The sequence below is a fragment of the Phacochoerus africanus genome, chromosome 2 (assembly GCF_016906955.1).
Source record: "Phacochoerus africanus isolate WHEZ1 chromosome 2, ROS_Pafr_v1, whole genome shotgun sequence".
Taxonomy (NCBI): domain Eukaryota; kingdom Metazoa; phylum Chordata; class Mammalia; order Artiodactyla; family Suidae; genus Phacochoerus; species Phacochoerus africanus.
The window spans coordinates 242,803,133-242,819,125 of record NC_062545.1 but is presented as its reverse complement, the minus strand read 5'-3'; positions in this window follow the sequence as shown (position 1 = coordinate 242,819,125).

Below are 15,993 nucleotides of genomic sequence, written 5' to 3'. Positions count from 1 at the left end.
ATGGAAATAGTATCAATCTTCCAAAGTTAGTGAGAGGATATGTTAAGATTTAGGACTCCCTCTTTTCCCCCTTCATATTCTACTTCTAGGCCCTCTCTCTACATCCCTCACCTGCTCCTCTCCTCTGGGCAGGCAAGGGCCTGGTATTCATACACACTGAACCATCTACCCAGGGATGCAGCTGCTGCTGAAAGGAAGGTTCTAGCCTGCTCTCTGAGGCTGCCTAAAACCACCAGCAGGAAGCTTTCCACTGGCTCCCTGCAGCAGGCAGGCCAACCTAGGAGAGCCTGCTTTTGCCAGGCTCCAGCAGGGATCTACTTTTTCACTTCCAGTTTCTTCATTGGAGTTACTTGGTAAGTCAGGGCCTTGTGACACCTGAGGCCTCTAGACTGCTTTTTTGCTGCTCTATTCTCAATATTCTTGCTTAAGATAAGAGCTCAAAAGATACTAATTGTGTGAATGAATGCATGATTCGTCTCAGACAAGTGACTGTTCTCTCATCATTAGGTTCTTCATCTCTAAAATGGAAATGCAATAGTACCTGCTCCGTTTATAAATAAAAGGGATCGAATCACATGTCTTGGGCCCCCGAAATGACGTAATGTGTCTGAAGAGTGTCTGGAACATAGTAAATATTTGGTAATGTCATTTCCTTTGCCCATCCCCTTTCGGCTCTGTGTGATTCTAATCTGCATTCATGTCCGTGGTATACTGTGCCTTTGCCTTACAGAGCCTCAGTTAATCAGGGTTGGGATATCTTCTATGACACACTTCCAGGTCCTTCACATTTTCCATGAATTTGAATATGTTCATTAGGAACCTGAGGAACAGGAAGGAGAAACAGACTATTTTTACATTTTCTTTTCCTGATATTTAGAGGAAATTTCCATGAGCCACAGATCCATAAATAATCTACATTAGAGGAGTTCCCATCATGGCTCAGTGGAAATGAACCTGACTAGTATCCATGAGGACGCAGGTTCGATCCCTGGCCCCAATCAGTGGATTATGGATCCCGTGTTGCTGTTGCTGTGGCATAAGCCGGCAGGTGCAGCTCTGATTCGACCCCTAGCCTGGAAACCTCTATGTGCTGGGAGTGAAGCCCTTAAAAAAACCCAAAATAAATAAACAAATAAATAAGCTACATTAGAATGAAACAATAAATTACAAGTTTGTAAGTGTGATTCCAAAGCTTTAAAATATCTCCAGATTACCAAGGGAGGCTTTTAAAATGCAGATTCCTGGTGTCAGCCCTAGAGAGTCTGCTCCAGTTCATCTGAAGGAGGTCCAGGGGTAATAAACATCCCCAGGGCAATCAGCTGCAGGTGTCACCAGGTCACACTTTAAAAGACACTTTGTTTAGGAAGTGTGACCTTAAAATTCAATAAATAAAAATGCATGTGCTTATTTCACCTTTTCTTTTCCCCACTTTTTTTAGGGCCAAACCTGTGGCATATGGAGGTTCCCAAGATAGGGGTCGAATCAGAGCTGCAGCTGTCAGCCTACACCACAGCTGCAGTAACATGGGATCCAAACCAAGTCTGCAACCTACACTATAGCTCATGGCAACAGTGGATCCTTAACCCACTGCGCAAGGCCAGGGATCAAACCCAAATCCTCATGGATACTAGTCGGGTTCTTAACCCACTGAGCCACAACAGGAACTCCCTATACTACATCTCTTGATTAAAAAAAAAAAAAAAACTGCAAAATCACCTTGCAAAGGGGCATAGAGACCAAGAGAGGAACAAGCATGGCTATTTCAGAAAATACTTTTTACTACCTTTTCTGATCTTCATTTCTTTTCACCTTTTTCACTTTCCATCTCAAATCACTTTCATTCTGCCTGAAGTATATCCTTTTGAACTCCCTTTAGTGTGAGTTGACTAGTGGCAAAAAATTTTAGTTTTTGTTTGACCAAAATGTCTATATTTAATCCTTATTATGGGATAGTGTTTTCATTGGATGTAGAATTCTAGGGTGATAATTGTTTTCTCTCAACAGTTTAGGACATCGTTCCACTGTCTCTGGCTTCTATTGTTTTTGTCAAATCAGATATTAGTTAATTTCTCCTTTGTAGGTAATCTAGATTTTCGCTCTGCTTTTTTTATAAACTATATTTTATAAATTAAAAAAATTATACATAATAGATAAGAATACTAATTTTTTAGGTTCACAGCAAAATTGAGCAAAAATTAGATAGTTTTCCCAAATATGCCTGTCCTTTCCATGCGTAATCTCCCCCCCACCCATCAATATCCCCCATCAGCGTGGTACATTTGTTATAGTCAATGAACCTACACTGACACATCATTAGCACCCAGAGTCCATAGTTTATGTTAGAATTCACTCTTGGTATTGTGCATTTTATAAATTTTGACAAATGTGCAATGACATGTATCCACTATTACAGTGTCATACAGAGTAGTTTCCCTGACCTAAATATCCTCTGTGCTCAGCCACTCACCCCACCCTCCCCCTATCACTTGGCAACTACTGATTTTTTACTGTCTCCATAGTTTTGCCTTTTCCACCATGGCCTGTAGTCAGAATCACACAGTATGCAGCCTTTTAAGATCTACTTCCTTCACTTAGTAATATGCATTTAAGTTCCTTCATATATCTTCATGGCTTGATAGTTCATGTCTTTTTAGCACTGAATAATATTCCATTGTATAGAGTTACTACAGTGTATTTGTGCAGGCACCTACTGAAGGACATCTTGGTTACTTCCGAGTTTTGGCAATCATGGATAAAACTGCTATAAACATCTGCGTGCAAGTTTTTGTGTGGGCATAAGTTTTTCAATTCATTTGGATAAATACCAAGGAGCCTGATTGTTGGACCATATGATAAAAGTATGTTTAGTTTTGTAAGCGATTGCCAAGCGATCTTCCAAAGTGGCTATCCCATTCGGCATCTCCACCAGCCATGAATGAGAGTCCTATTGCTCCACGTCTGAATGCTTTATTTTATTGAATTTTTCATCTTTAGATGCTTCCTTTCATTCTTTTTTTAAATCTTACTATATTTCTCCTCTCACTATGTCCACATTTTTCTTTCTGTCTCTACGCATATGGAGCATAATTATAATAGCTGTTTTAATGTACGTACTTATCAGATAATTCCATGATCTCTATCCTTTCTGAGTCTGTCTCTGTTTACTGATATTCTGGGCTCACATTTTTCTCTCTCCTGTGATTCTTATTTCTAGTGATTTTTTTTAAATTGGATACCAGACATTGTCAATGTTAGGTTGTAGAATGCTTGATTTTGTTGTAGTATTCCTTTAAAGAATCTTGGATTTTTTCTGACAGTTAGGTTACTTGCAGATTATGTTGATCTTTCTGAGGTTACTTTAAAACTCCTTTAGGACAAGTCCAAAATAGCCATTATTCTAAGACTAATTTTGCCGCTCTTGTAAGGTACTGCCTTTCTGGGATCTCTGTTAAATGCTCTATACATTCAGCAAGGTGTTTCTATTCTGGCTGGAGAAAATGCAAATAATTCCTGACCTAGTCTGAACCCTGAGAATTGTCTATTTTATAGCTTCTCACTAATTTTCCTTTCCTCTAAAGTTATTCTTGCCGGCTTTGTGAGGTTTCACTCCACGTACGCAACCAAAGACTCACACAGGCACCCCCCTCCCCATGCAGATTTCTAAACACTCCCCATAGCTTCTTCCTTTTCAGAACTCTGCCCTGCAAATTCTAGCAGCTGCAGGTTCCCTGACCACTGGTCTCTATCTCTTCAACTCAGAAGAAATATTGAGCATCTGTGTTTTTCACTCATTTGCATGTCATTGTTTGTGACGTGTCTGTCCAAGTCTTTTGCCCAAGTGTTTGTTAATGTGTTTACTGTTTAGAACACACATGTGATATGAACTTGGGCCTCAAACTACATGAGGGACAGCATGTGGTCCCAGACACTCAGCAATGATGTTATCTTTCCTTTTTTTGCTCAGCTCCCAGCTTCTTGCAACTTGCTCGTGGTTGATGGAGTTAGTAGTTATTTTTGGCTTACACTTTTACTGAGAGTGCGGACCTTGGGGGTCTTATCCGTGTAGGCAGGGTGTTCAGGGGCCTTGGACAGCTCTGATCTCTGTATTTTTGTGATTCCCTGCCCTCTGTGAGGCCAGACAACAGTAGCTCAAGTCCACCTGGTTCAATCCATGCCCTCAGAGCAACAACCAGCTCAGTAGTCCAACCCAGTTCCTTCTTTCACTTAGTATTCTCTTAGGATTTTGGCCTGAGATTCTCTTACTTTCTTGCCAGCTCACAAATGCATTTAGTAAGGCATATTTCCTCTGTGTTTTGAATTTTTTTTTTCCTTGGGAGGGTCAAACCACCAGTTATTGGGAAAGAAACTCTTATTACCTAACATCGTGCAGACATCTTACGAATCGCTATCCAGTTTTCCGTTAGAGCACAATACAGTCTTAACTGTTAGGAGAATCAAAGAGGTTCAAAAACAAAAGCTGTTTTGCCAATACAGTACATGAGAAACATGTACTGGTAGAGGCAGTGTCTCTACCGCCTCTCGAACACTAAAAATGTGCTCACAGGCTGTCTCTCCCCACTCGCCTGTCAAGCTGGTTTCCCCAAATGCTTGGGTTACTTTTGAGAAAATGTTTTGTGTTTCATATTGTTTGGTTTTCACTTAGACTTTTGTTACAAAAGTCTAACTTTAAACATGCTACCAACAAAGAATTGTCCTCTGGAAACTCTCTCTGCTTTGAAGAATTTATTTATTTAATTGGACTAATTTGATAATTACCACCACCACCACCCCCCCACCCCGATACTGGAAAACAGAAGTGGACTCTTTTTTGCTCACGTGACTTTGTGAGAATGTATGTGTCTCTATATTTCATCCTGGTGGCTGACCTTGGCTAGTTTTTGACTGCTTGATCCCAAAGACAGAGGTGTATTAAGCTCTCCCCATGGCTTTGCCTCTTTCCCCAGAGACACATCCTCTGGCCTTGTCACCCTCCTAATCTTATCAGAGAACCAAAAAGTAATGCCAGTTTCCTGGCTTCTGTGAGTTAGGCCTGGGGGCTAGCAGGCTTGAGCCATCTTCTCTCTGGCCCTGAGATGCAGTCCCAAGCTGCTGGCTGTGGCTCTGTTTGCACCAGCCCTGCCCTCCGACAGCTGGACATTAAGCAGTCCTAGCCTTCCTCTCTAGGAATCCAAATTCTGCCCTGTTCCCAGGTCTAGGCTGCTGCACTGCTCTCCCGTGTTGTCCCCAGGTCCTCCATCTGGCCCAGACTCCTTTTTTAAATCATCCCCCTTCTGGGGAATCTCTGACCAAAACTGAGCTCAGTGGATGAGTGTTTGCTCCGTGCAGATGGCTCTCCTAATGCGACTGCCTCTGCTTTTCAAGTACCCTTGCTGCTCTGTCTGTGGAAACATCTTGCTCCTTGTTAGCGTCTCTGGAGCTGACTGCCTACACGTCATCATGTGTCACTCTCCCCTTGTCTGCCACCTGCCCGACGAACTCAGCGCCTCACGACGGTCTCATAGCCTTCCGCCAGGCTGGTCTGCCCTCTCCAATCTCAGTGTCTCAAAAAGAGCCTAGCTTTTCCCCCTGCTCAGCCAGAAAGACTCCCTAGCGGTCAAGACAAATTGGGGGTTTTCAATAGGTTGCCACTACCCCTTCCCCTTGGCTCAAATTTCTCTTTAATCATATGTTTTTAAAAAATACAAAGAGAAAAAATAAAAAGGCAGAAGACATGGAGCACATGCCCATGGGGCCTTTTTGTAGGATATCTGCACAGGTTTAATTTTACACACACACACATATGCAGGCACACATGAAAATTCACTTGCATATTTAGAACTATATACATCCAAAATATAGCATCCACTTTTTTTTTTTGTCTTTGTTGTTGTTGTTGTTGTTATTGTTGTTGTTGTTTGTTGTTGCTATTTCTTGGGCCGCTCCAGCGGCATATGGAGGTTCCCAGGCTAGGGGTTGAATCGGAGCTGTAGCCACCGGCCTATGCCAGAACCACAGCAACGTGGGATCTGAGCCGCGTCTGCAACCTACACCACAGCTCACGGCAACGCCGGATCGTTAACCCACTGAGCAAGGGCAGGGACTGAACCTGCAACCTCATGGTTCCTAGTCGGATTCGTTAACCACTGCGCCACAAGGGGAACTCCCAGCATCCACTTTTGATGAGAGAATTCAACAGAAACACAGCAGCACTAGAGAGAGCGTATTACAACTCTGTGGTCAAAAAACAAGCAATGATAACTACTAAGGCTAAGTAGGCACTTGGGCTGTGTCTCTCTCTCCCTTTCTCTCTACTCACACACACACACTCACATGCACAAAATGCAGAGCACTTCTGTTTTTCAGTATCAATGGGACATTTACAAAATCGATCATAAAAGGAGAAACCTCAACAAATTCCTCCAAAGCAGAAAGAGTAGAGGATAAAGTCTGTGTCCCTGGTGTGTTTAAAGCTGGGCATTCAAAACAAAAGTTCAAGTGACAACAAAACAAAACAAAATATTCAAAAACCCTTACAGAAATTTTCCTAAAGTAACCCAAGCATTTGGAGACATCAGCTTGAAAGAGGAAGGAGGAGAGACAGCCTGTGAGCATGTTCTCGAAGTTGGAGAAGCATAGATAACACCAGAAGCTGAATTTCTCTTTTACTGCACTGCCAATAGCTTTTATTTGAATTCTCTAACATACTGATAACAATTAAGACCATTTTAGTGCCAGGAAAAAAAAAAAAACAAAAAAACTGCCATTGGCTTTTAGGTTTGTATAACGGGTAGGGCAGTGAGGAGTGGGAAGGCGGGGGTGGCGTGGATAGTGGACATTCCAGAGGATCAGACCTCCGAACAGGTCAGGATCAAAGTTAGCACTGCCTGGCAAGCAGGTCCCCAATGGCCCCCAAGCAGCCGCCACCCACCTAAGCCAGCTAGCACCAGCCTTGTATCACTCCTCCCTACCTACAGGGGAAGGGCAAAGGATCCCATTCATCTAATTATAGTGTCCTGGCCACAAGGAGCCCTTAAAAATTCTCTGAGCCCAAGAGAGATGCCAACTGTCTCTTGAAGGTCTTTTGCAGAGGAAATGGGAGAACTGACAGAGCCATTATGTTCCCTAAACTGGAAAAACTAGGAAGAAGGAAGGTGAGCCTTAGCAGGCTTGAAATTCTCTGTCCTTTAGTTTGCCTACCCTGCGTTTCCAGTTCCATCTGAATATCACACTTTTAGCCAAGCCAACATGATTCAGGCAGCCATGGTGGCCCAATCAGCTTGAAATTTCCCCTGAGGACCTGAACCTGCCCTTGGTGTGTCTCAGCATTCTCCAAGTGCCAAATGGCATGCTGAAGACAGAAGCAAACCCCCACCCCAATGGCAAGAGCTTAGACAGATCCCATTAAACAAAGAGTAGGCTGTGCTGTTTCAAGCTCTGAGATGACATATGGTTTGGTCCCTGTCACTTGTGCTCATCTCTGGACCTGTTTCCTTACTTGTAGCAAGTATGGAGGAATGTTTGGGAAGACTAGAGAGAGCTCAAGCAGCTTTCTAAAGGCTGATCTTCCTACATCTGTGGCCAGGAAGGAGCAGCCTTCCCTCCAGAAGCCTCATGGTGGTCAGGATTCTCAGTTTCAAGAGAAAGGAACTCAACTCAAAAGCGATAAGCAGAGTTCCTGTCATGGCTCAGTGGTCAATAACCCAACTAGTATCCATGAGGACATGGATTTGATCCCTGGCCTCGCTCAGTAGGTTAAGAATCCAGCATTGCTGTGAGCTGTGGTGGAGGTCACAGATGTGGCTCAGATCCTGTGTTGCTGTGGCTGTGGTGTAGGCTGGCAGCTACAGCTCTGATTCGACCCCTAGCCTGGGAACTTCCATATGCCACAGGTAAGGCCCTAAAAAGACAAAAAAAAAAAAAAAGGGGGGGGTAAGCAAAAAAGAAAAAGAGAAAAAAATTGTCTATCGTACCAGAAAAGAACAAGGACAATGATAGCGTTAGCTCTGGTGCTCTCCCTTTCTCCACCTCTCTTCATAGCCTTTTCTCTGTCTCGTCCTTGGTCTCTTCTTTAGACATAGTCTTGCTTGTATTAGGGGTAGAAGGGTGGCCACCATCTTCTCCTGCCAGATGTTCTTCAACAACATCTCAGGGATAGACTCCGAATGGCACAACTGGGGTCAGGTGTCCAGCGTTTGGATCAGGGTTTCTCAACAGAAAAGCTACTGGCCTGTTGAGTTAGGACCCTTCTTTGTTATGGGACACTGCCTTGGGGTTTGGGACCCCTGGCCATTAAATGCCAGAAGTGTTCCCCAGTCACTGTGATGACAATACAAGGCTATAAGGGTGGGGTGCAGTACTGCCTTATATGAAAAACCATTGCCTTGTATTAATAGCTGAAGCCAGGGTCTCAGGGCCTGGTGATTGGCTAAACCTTGGCCATCTATCCTTTCCCGTGGTAGAGATCAGGATGGATAGAGCACTGGCTTTGGCAACCTGCCAGACCCATAAGGCACCAGTGGTTGGGAGGAGTCTTTTCCCAAAGAAAGTATCACCAGGTTCTCATCGCCAGAAAGGATGCTGTGTAGACAAAGACCCATGACTGTTGACTGCAGGCTTCTGCCCCCATCCCTGAGGGGAAACCTGAGGGCTTCCCAAGGGAAGAATTGCCACCCTCCTCCCACCAACCGGCCCCCAAGACTTACGTACTCCACATGCTCAATCTCAGGACTCCAGCTCAAAACCAATCCCCCTTCACCCATCACAGAGGTCCTCCTGGTCCCTTGTGTTTCTCACTCCTTCACGTGCTCCCTGGACTTTGTCCTCTGAGAGGTTTAGGGTTCCTATGCCCCCAGTCAGCGCCAATAGTCAGCTGAACCAAACAAGAGCCAGGAGGGATGGTCTCTGGACTAATCACACCAGGGCAAGTGCCGTTTCCCTTGAGCCCCTCGGAACCAGGTGATGCTGCCTTTCCAGAGCCCCAACCACCTTTGGAGTTCTCAGGAAGAGGGAAGGAAGGACTGTTTCTTAGGAGCCCTGATGTCTCCATGACTCCACAGCTGAGTGAGGGATGAGGCATATGGCTGCAGGAGCTAGGCTCTGGTAGCATCTCCTGTGAGTCAAAAGCAAAGACTAGGGAACATTTTTAGGAGTGATTTCAGAGAGCATAGTGTGGCATGAGCACTCTCAGGTGGGGCAAACCGTGCTTGCATTGCTAACTCAGCCTCCCCCCACCCTGGGGTCTCACACCCAGGCCCCCCCACCAGAGGACAGTTCTTGACTCCTCTTTCTGACTCCAGAATGTAACTCGAACTCCTTCCTCATTTCCAGTAAGGCAGCTGAGACAGCTTGGTACTTTCCTAAGAAAAAAAATTTAACTGTGAAGCTAAGGGAAACGAAAGAAGAAAATGCCGTAAATTTACCAAGCTTAGAGAATCTGTGTGTCTCAGCTTCTGAAAGGTTCTATGCCACACCCTATTTGAGAGTTGGTTTTATGCATGACTCCAAAAACATTTCTGAAGTAGGTTCCTTCCTCCCAATTCCAACCAAAGCCAATGTGGGGTCAGGCCTCCCGGATGCACTGCATTCTCTCTCCTAGTTCTCACAGGCAGATGCCCATGGCGGGGTGAGACTTCAGCATGAGATCCTTCCATGCAGCTGCTCTCTCCTTCCTCAAACATAGGTAGGTCACCTCCTCTTAGCCTTGTTCATTTTTATTTCTAGGAGCTGATAGTGAGGGAGATGGCTACACGTGACTAATAGCCATCATAGTATCGCAACTCCCACAGAGCTGGACCATCTCCTGGTTCCCTCATCACAACCTTTCATCAAAAGCAACAATGATTGACTTGCCCCCGAACACAAAAAAATCATGTTACGTGAAAAGAAAATGTTAATGTTGCCAGGAGAATTACATTGAAATCTTTCAAATTGTGGCCTGTGCCATCCCCTTTCCTTCCATCCTTCCCAGAGGCCCTCTATCCATCCTGACATATATCCAGTTAGCCTCCTGCTTCCACTCCTCCCACTACGCAGCTCTTTATCCCCCAAGCCTTGGGAATCTGGCAGGCTGCCCATCCCAGGACAATTTGCTCCTACTGGTGTCAGCACGATGCAATAGCAGAAGTGTGTTGGTGGCAGTCTTCTCTTACCACTCCTCTCTCTGTCCATCCCTAAGCATCACTGCTCCCTCAGGGTCTGTTCCACAGCTTCTCACTTTGACTCAAGTTACAGCTCTTCCTGGACAACCTCAATGCCCACCTCCTCTCCTCCCTTGCAGGGACATGCAGTCCCTGTTTCCCCAAGAATTCAGCCTCTTAAGTGCCCACATTCTTCCAGCACATAAACTACTCCTTAGCTGAACCTAGAGCTGTGGTTGCCTACAAAACTCTCTTTATGGCAGTGAAACCATGACTTTTATAAGTAGGTTATTGATGATGTAACTTGGAAATTACCCTGTGTCTTATTTGTTTGTTCTTGGTCTCTCTTCCCTCCCCAGCAAATTTTGGCCTGGGATGGGGGTGGGGTGGACAGTGAATAGCCCTTTTGTGTTTCAGACCAGATTGGGCATCTCCAAAGTATTTATTTGTGAAATTTCCAGGCCCATCAAAGGATTTGGTTGGATTCCCTAAGAGACAGATCCTGGGATTAATTGGGACATGTGTCCCCCTCCCACTGTGGCCAGGGAGTGACACATCCTAATTGGCTGAGGCCTAGGATTACTGCCCATCTCTGAACCAACCATAGTGGCAACTGGCTAGGATTATGCTAATTGTTAAGGTCAGTCATGGACACTCAAACACCCAAAGCCCATCCAAACCACAAGGTGACCCCACTGTGGGAAGAGAGAGAAGAGATGGCAGGTGAGTAAGCAACCAATGTCCCCTGCAAAGTCCTCTTAAGCAGTGGCTTGCATACATTGTTTGAACTTGATCCATAGTAAGAAATACATTTTACTTTGTGACCCACTACACACAGACACAGACACACACACACAGCTGGAATAACACTTTCAAAAGATAATATTTACTCCTTGCTACTGGGAACACATGCTGATATTTTATAATTCTGGCGTCTTGACCAGGTAATGCTCAATTCTATTTTTAAAAATCCTCATCTGAGCCCATTAGATTGACTTCACAACTCACTAATGGGTTCATGGCCCACAGTTTGAAAAATGCCACTCTGAAGGTTTGCAGAAACTGCTTATATTGTTTAAATGGCTGTTAAAGTGTGCCATAAATTCTCTAGGAATTTAAGAGGGAAATGTGTAAGGAAGTGGAAGTTGGATTAATAGAGGATACAAGGTTGTTAAGCAAATAGGGGTAGTACTTGTCACTTGTGACTCAGAAAACAGCCTTGAGAGAAGAGACTTTTGAGCTCCAAAGTGGGATTCCAGCCTCAAGCAGCGAGACAGTCCACTGGGGCATCCACTAAATAGATTGGATTTGAGGCTTCCAAGGAATCCCCTGGCATGGCAGTATGGGCATGCAACACAGCTGGGTCCCTGAGATGTCTTGTTCTGTGATTTTTTTCTACCTCTGACCAGACTTCTTCAATGCTTTGGAGATGATAGTGAGCAAACAGATGCTTTTTGGCCATGTGAAGGCCAGGTTAGTCTAAGCACCTACTGTGTACAGGACAGTGTCTATGTATGTGGAGGAAGTGTGGGATGAGAGATGATAATAGGTCATATACCCATTTATGTAAAGTTAAATGACATACACAAGTAAATAATACATTTGTCAGGATACATTCACAGGATAAAGACAAAATTTAGAATAGTGGTTGAGAATGAGAGAGAAAGATACAGGGAAGAGATATAGAGGGTCTTTCAACAGTTATGGCAACATTTTATTTCCTAATCTAAGTAAGTAGATATAAGGCCGGTTGCTTTACTATTTATTAAACATTAAAGATGTAATGCAGACACAATGTATACATATACATTGTATATATACACAGACACGCACCTATTGGTATGCATGACAAAAAAATATTAGAAGCCATGAACTCTCTGCTTAATGAGCTCATAGACTCAAGTGGAAGACAGCCACAATCACAATCAATATATTATACAATGAGATCATAAGAAACATAAAGAAGCAATTCATTCTGGCTAGATATATGACCTTGGGTAACTTACTTTATTTCTTGAAGCCTCAGGCTTCACTTAGATAGATAGATAGACAAACAGACAGACAGATGCTAGATAGGTGCTAGATGGATAGATAAATGATAGCTATATACACATACACATATATAATAGCTTAATTGTGAGAATCAATTGATACATGAGAAAATCTCTGACAAACTGTGAAACACTGTAAAAAATGTGAGATAATATTATCACTTTGGGCATATTTGCAACTGTCTATTTCTCTTGTGAAAGTGCTACCCCACACAGTTTTGTGCTCAAGTGGCAATCTGAAGGAAGCAGGTTGTAAGTAACTGTAAATTATTCTCAATCTAACATATTTTGTGTCTAGCACAGTGAGGATGGAAATAAAGACCACGTCGGCTATCACTGAATAGCTCGTGATAGTCAGAACAGGGACTTGGAGCTTAAGAGCTCCGGGGCTGGTAAAGACTTGGACTAGGGGAAGGGGGGTGGGGGGCGGTATCAGAGCTAGAGAAGAGTGCTGTGATTCACCTTCCCTGGGGCTCTTTCAGTCCAGTTAGCAGCTCCCACCCCCACCTCCACCCTGCTGGCACCGTGATCATAATGAGCCCTGGCAGGTGCTGCTTCTCCCCACTTCTCCCCATGCTGTGGCCCAAACGAATGTGGATACAAATCCCTCCCTCCAGCTCTTATCAGCCTCAGAAAGCTCAGGAACACTCTGGCTTCTGATGCTGCCAGAATAGGCTCTCTTTCAGAATTGCCAGATCCTGTCTTCTATTATAGGAGACACCTAATGCCAGCCAGATGCCCAGCACACAGCTCTGCAGGCTCCTACTTCAGGGCCTGACTTCTGGCTCCTTTCCATCTCCTTTCCACCTTAAGGCCTTGGAGGCTTGATCTCAAGAATAAAGTTAGAGCTTCAGGTTCAAGGACCCTGCAGACAAACTGATGCCTGAACTGAGGCTCCAAAGATTCTCTCTGTTGGGATAGAATATGTCCCAGAGCTTGGGGGAGGCTAGACCTTAGGTTAGAATCAGGTTGTTTATCCATCAGAGTCCCAGCTGGACAGGTGGCACACTCAAATGGGGTCACTTGAGGGGAGTTTAATTAAGGATTGTTTTCACAGGGATGGCAGAGTGTGGAGACACTACAAGGGAAGAAGCAGAACTCCCAGGGCTCATGGAGGGACTGGTCACAGAAGGTGCTGTGACCAGCCCAGGCCTGGATAGGGGAGGGTGCCTGGAGAAAGAATCCCATGCAGGGAGCTATTTAACAGGAGCTGAGCTTTTCAGTGGGGTGGGTGGGGGATGCAGCCAGACCTTGGCAATCCCATAGACAAGGAACCTAGCAAATAATACCCTGACCTCAGTCTTCTCCCTCCTTCTCATCTCCAGCAAGTTAGCCTAACATAACTGGGAACCCCTGGGCAAGAAAACCCAGCACACCTCAGGTGGATCAGGTTGCAGGGCACAGAGCCAGGTGGGTCTAGAGGGGAATTGACTCACATAGCTTCCCTGTGCAAGTGGGGACAGATTGACGGGGGCCAGTCTTGAGCAGCACAACTCAACAGTCCTGATGGGGACACTCAGAGGGTACCAGGTGACAAAAGCAGAGTCAAGCAGTTGATTTGCGAAGACTACCTTCTGACCACAGGAATCAGGACAAAAAGGCCAGTGGGAAGTGAGGGCATGTCCTTGATGGCTGAATTCAAGTTTCCCGTGTTTAAAGCAGGACAAAGTCACATCTTTGCAGAGATATTTTTGGCATGTAAGAATCGAATTCATTTAGCAATTTCACTTGTAGCAGCAGGTTGAAATTTCCCATCAACTGCTTTCAAGGGCATTTGGAAGCAAATCTGTAGCAGACACTCCATTATTTACTTTATCAAGCATTCTTGAGTGACTTAATGGAAAGATCTCTGTGCAATGATTCAGAAGACCTCAGTGTAAGACTGTGCTCTGCCCCTAACTCATTGGGTTCTTTAAGTCACCATTTCCCCTCTCTGGGCCTCAGTTTCCTTCCTGTAATGTGCGAGGGTTGGCTGTGATCTCTAAGATCCCTTTGGATTCTGGCATGCTGTAAAGTAGAATAGAAACTATACAATCAGAGCAAGTCTTGACACACTGATCTTGGAAGGAATTTTTTTGGATAGGAAACCAGAAGCTCAGGCGACAGAGCAAAAATAAGCAAGTGGGACAAGCTCAAACTAAAAAGCTTCTGTGCAGCAAAGGAAACAATGAACAAAATGAAAAGCCAAGCTGTGGGACAGGAGAAAATATTTGCAACCTATACATCTGATAGGGTTAATATCCACGATATACAAGGAACTCATATAACTCAATAGCAAAAAACAAACAAACAAAAAATTTAAAAAACCCAATTTTAAAAATGGGCAAAAGATCTGAACAGAAATTTTGCCAAGTATATACAAACGGCCAACAGGTACAGGAAAATATACTTAACATCACTAATCATCAGGGAAATACAAATTAAAACCACAGTGAGATACACCTCACACCTGTTAGAACGGCTATCATCAAAAAGAGCCGAGATAACTAGTATCACAGAGGATGTAAAGAAAATGGAACCCTTGCGTGCCATTGGTGGGAATGTAAATCGTTGCAGTCATTATGGAAAACAGTATAGACATTCCTCAAAAAATTAAAAATAGAACTACCATAAAATTTAGCAATCCCTCTAATGGGTCTATATCTGTGGGGAATGAAATCAGTACCCTGAAGAGATATCTACATGTCCATATTCGCTGCAGCATCATTCACAATATGGAAACAACTTTAGTGTCTTTCAACGAATGAATGGATAAAGAAATTATATACATAATTCTGTCTTTAAAAGGTAGGAGCTGTGCCATATGCAACAACATAGATGAACCTGGGGGACATAATACTAAGTGAAATAAGCCAAACATCAAAAGACAAATACTATACAATCTTATATGTGGAACCGAAAAAAGTTGAATTCATAGAAGCAGTAGCATATGGTTACTGGGGTGGGGAGGTGGGAGAATAAGGAGAAGTTGATCAAGGGGTACACAGCTGCAGTTGTGTAGGATGAATAAGTTCTAGAAACCTAATATACAGCATGTGACTACAGTTATTAATACTGTATTATATACTGGAAATTTGCTAAGAGATTAAATTTCAGATGTTCCACCACGCACACACACAGGGTTAGGAGGTGGAGAGATGGATATGTTAATTACCTTGACTGTAGTAATCATTACACTACTATATGTACATCAAAACACATAGGAGTTCCCGTGGTGGCACAGTGGAAACAAATCCAACTAGGAACCATGAAGTTGCGGGTTCAATGCCTGGCCTTGCTCAGTGGGTTAAGGATCCAGTGTTGCTGTGAGCTGTAGTGTAGGTTGCACACTCGGCTAGGATCTCGAGTTACTGTGGCTCTGGTGGCTACAGCTCTGATTAGACCCCTAGCTTGGGAACCCCCATATGCTTCGGGTAAGGCCCTAGAAAGACAAAAAAAAATTTTTTTTAATTAAAAAAAAACCCCATATACATTAAAAATACAATTTTCTTTAAATAAAGGAGAACAGTCACTACATTTCAGCACCGCCAAGTTGATGGTTACTACGTGATTCCATTTTCTAAGTTACAAAATCGTTTCTTTGAAATTCTTTAAAATTACTCCATTTCTCTGATGCAGCAAAGAGGCAAGAGGTTTTCCAATGGACTCATGCCCATGAAAACAAACCTGTGTGTTCTGCTGCTAAAAAGAATCCAGCCTGCCCTACATCCTATTTATGTGGCTTTGGAGGACTGGGCAGGGCAGAAAACTGAGGACGGCGTGATACACTGCCCTGAGTCATCACCTGAGCAGCTTCCACCTCCCAG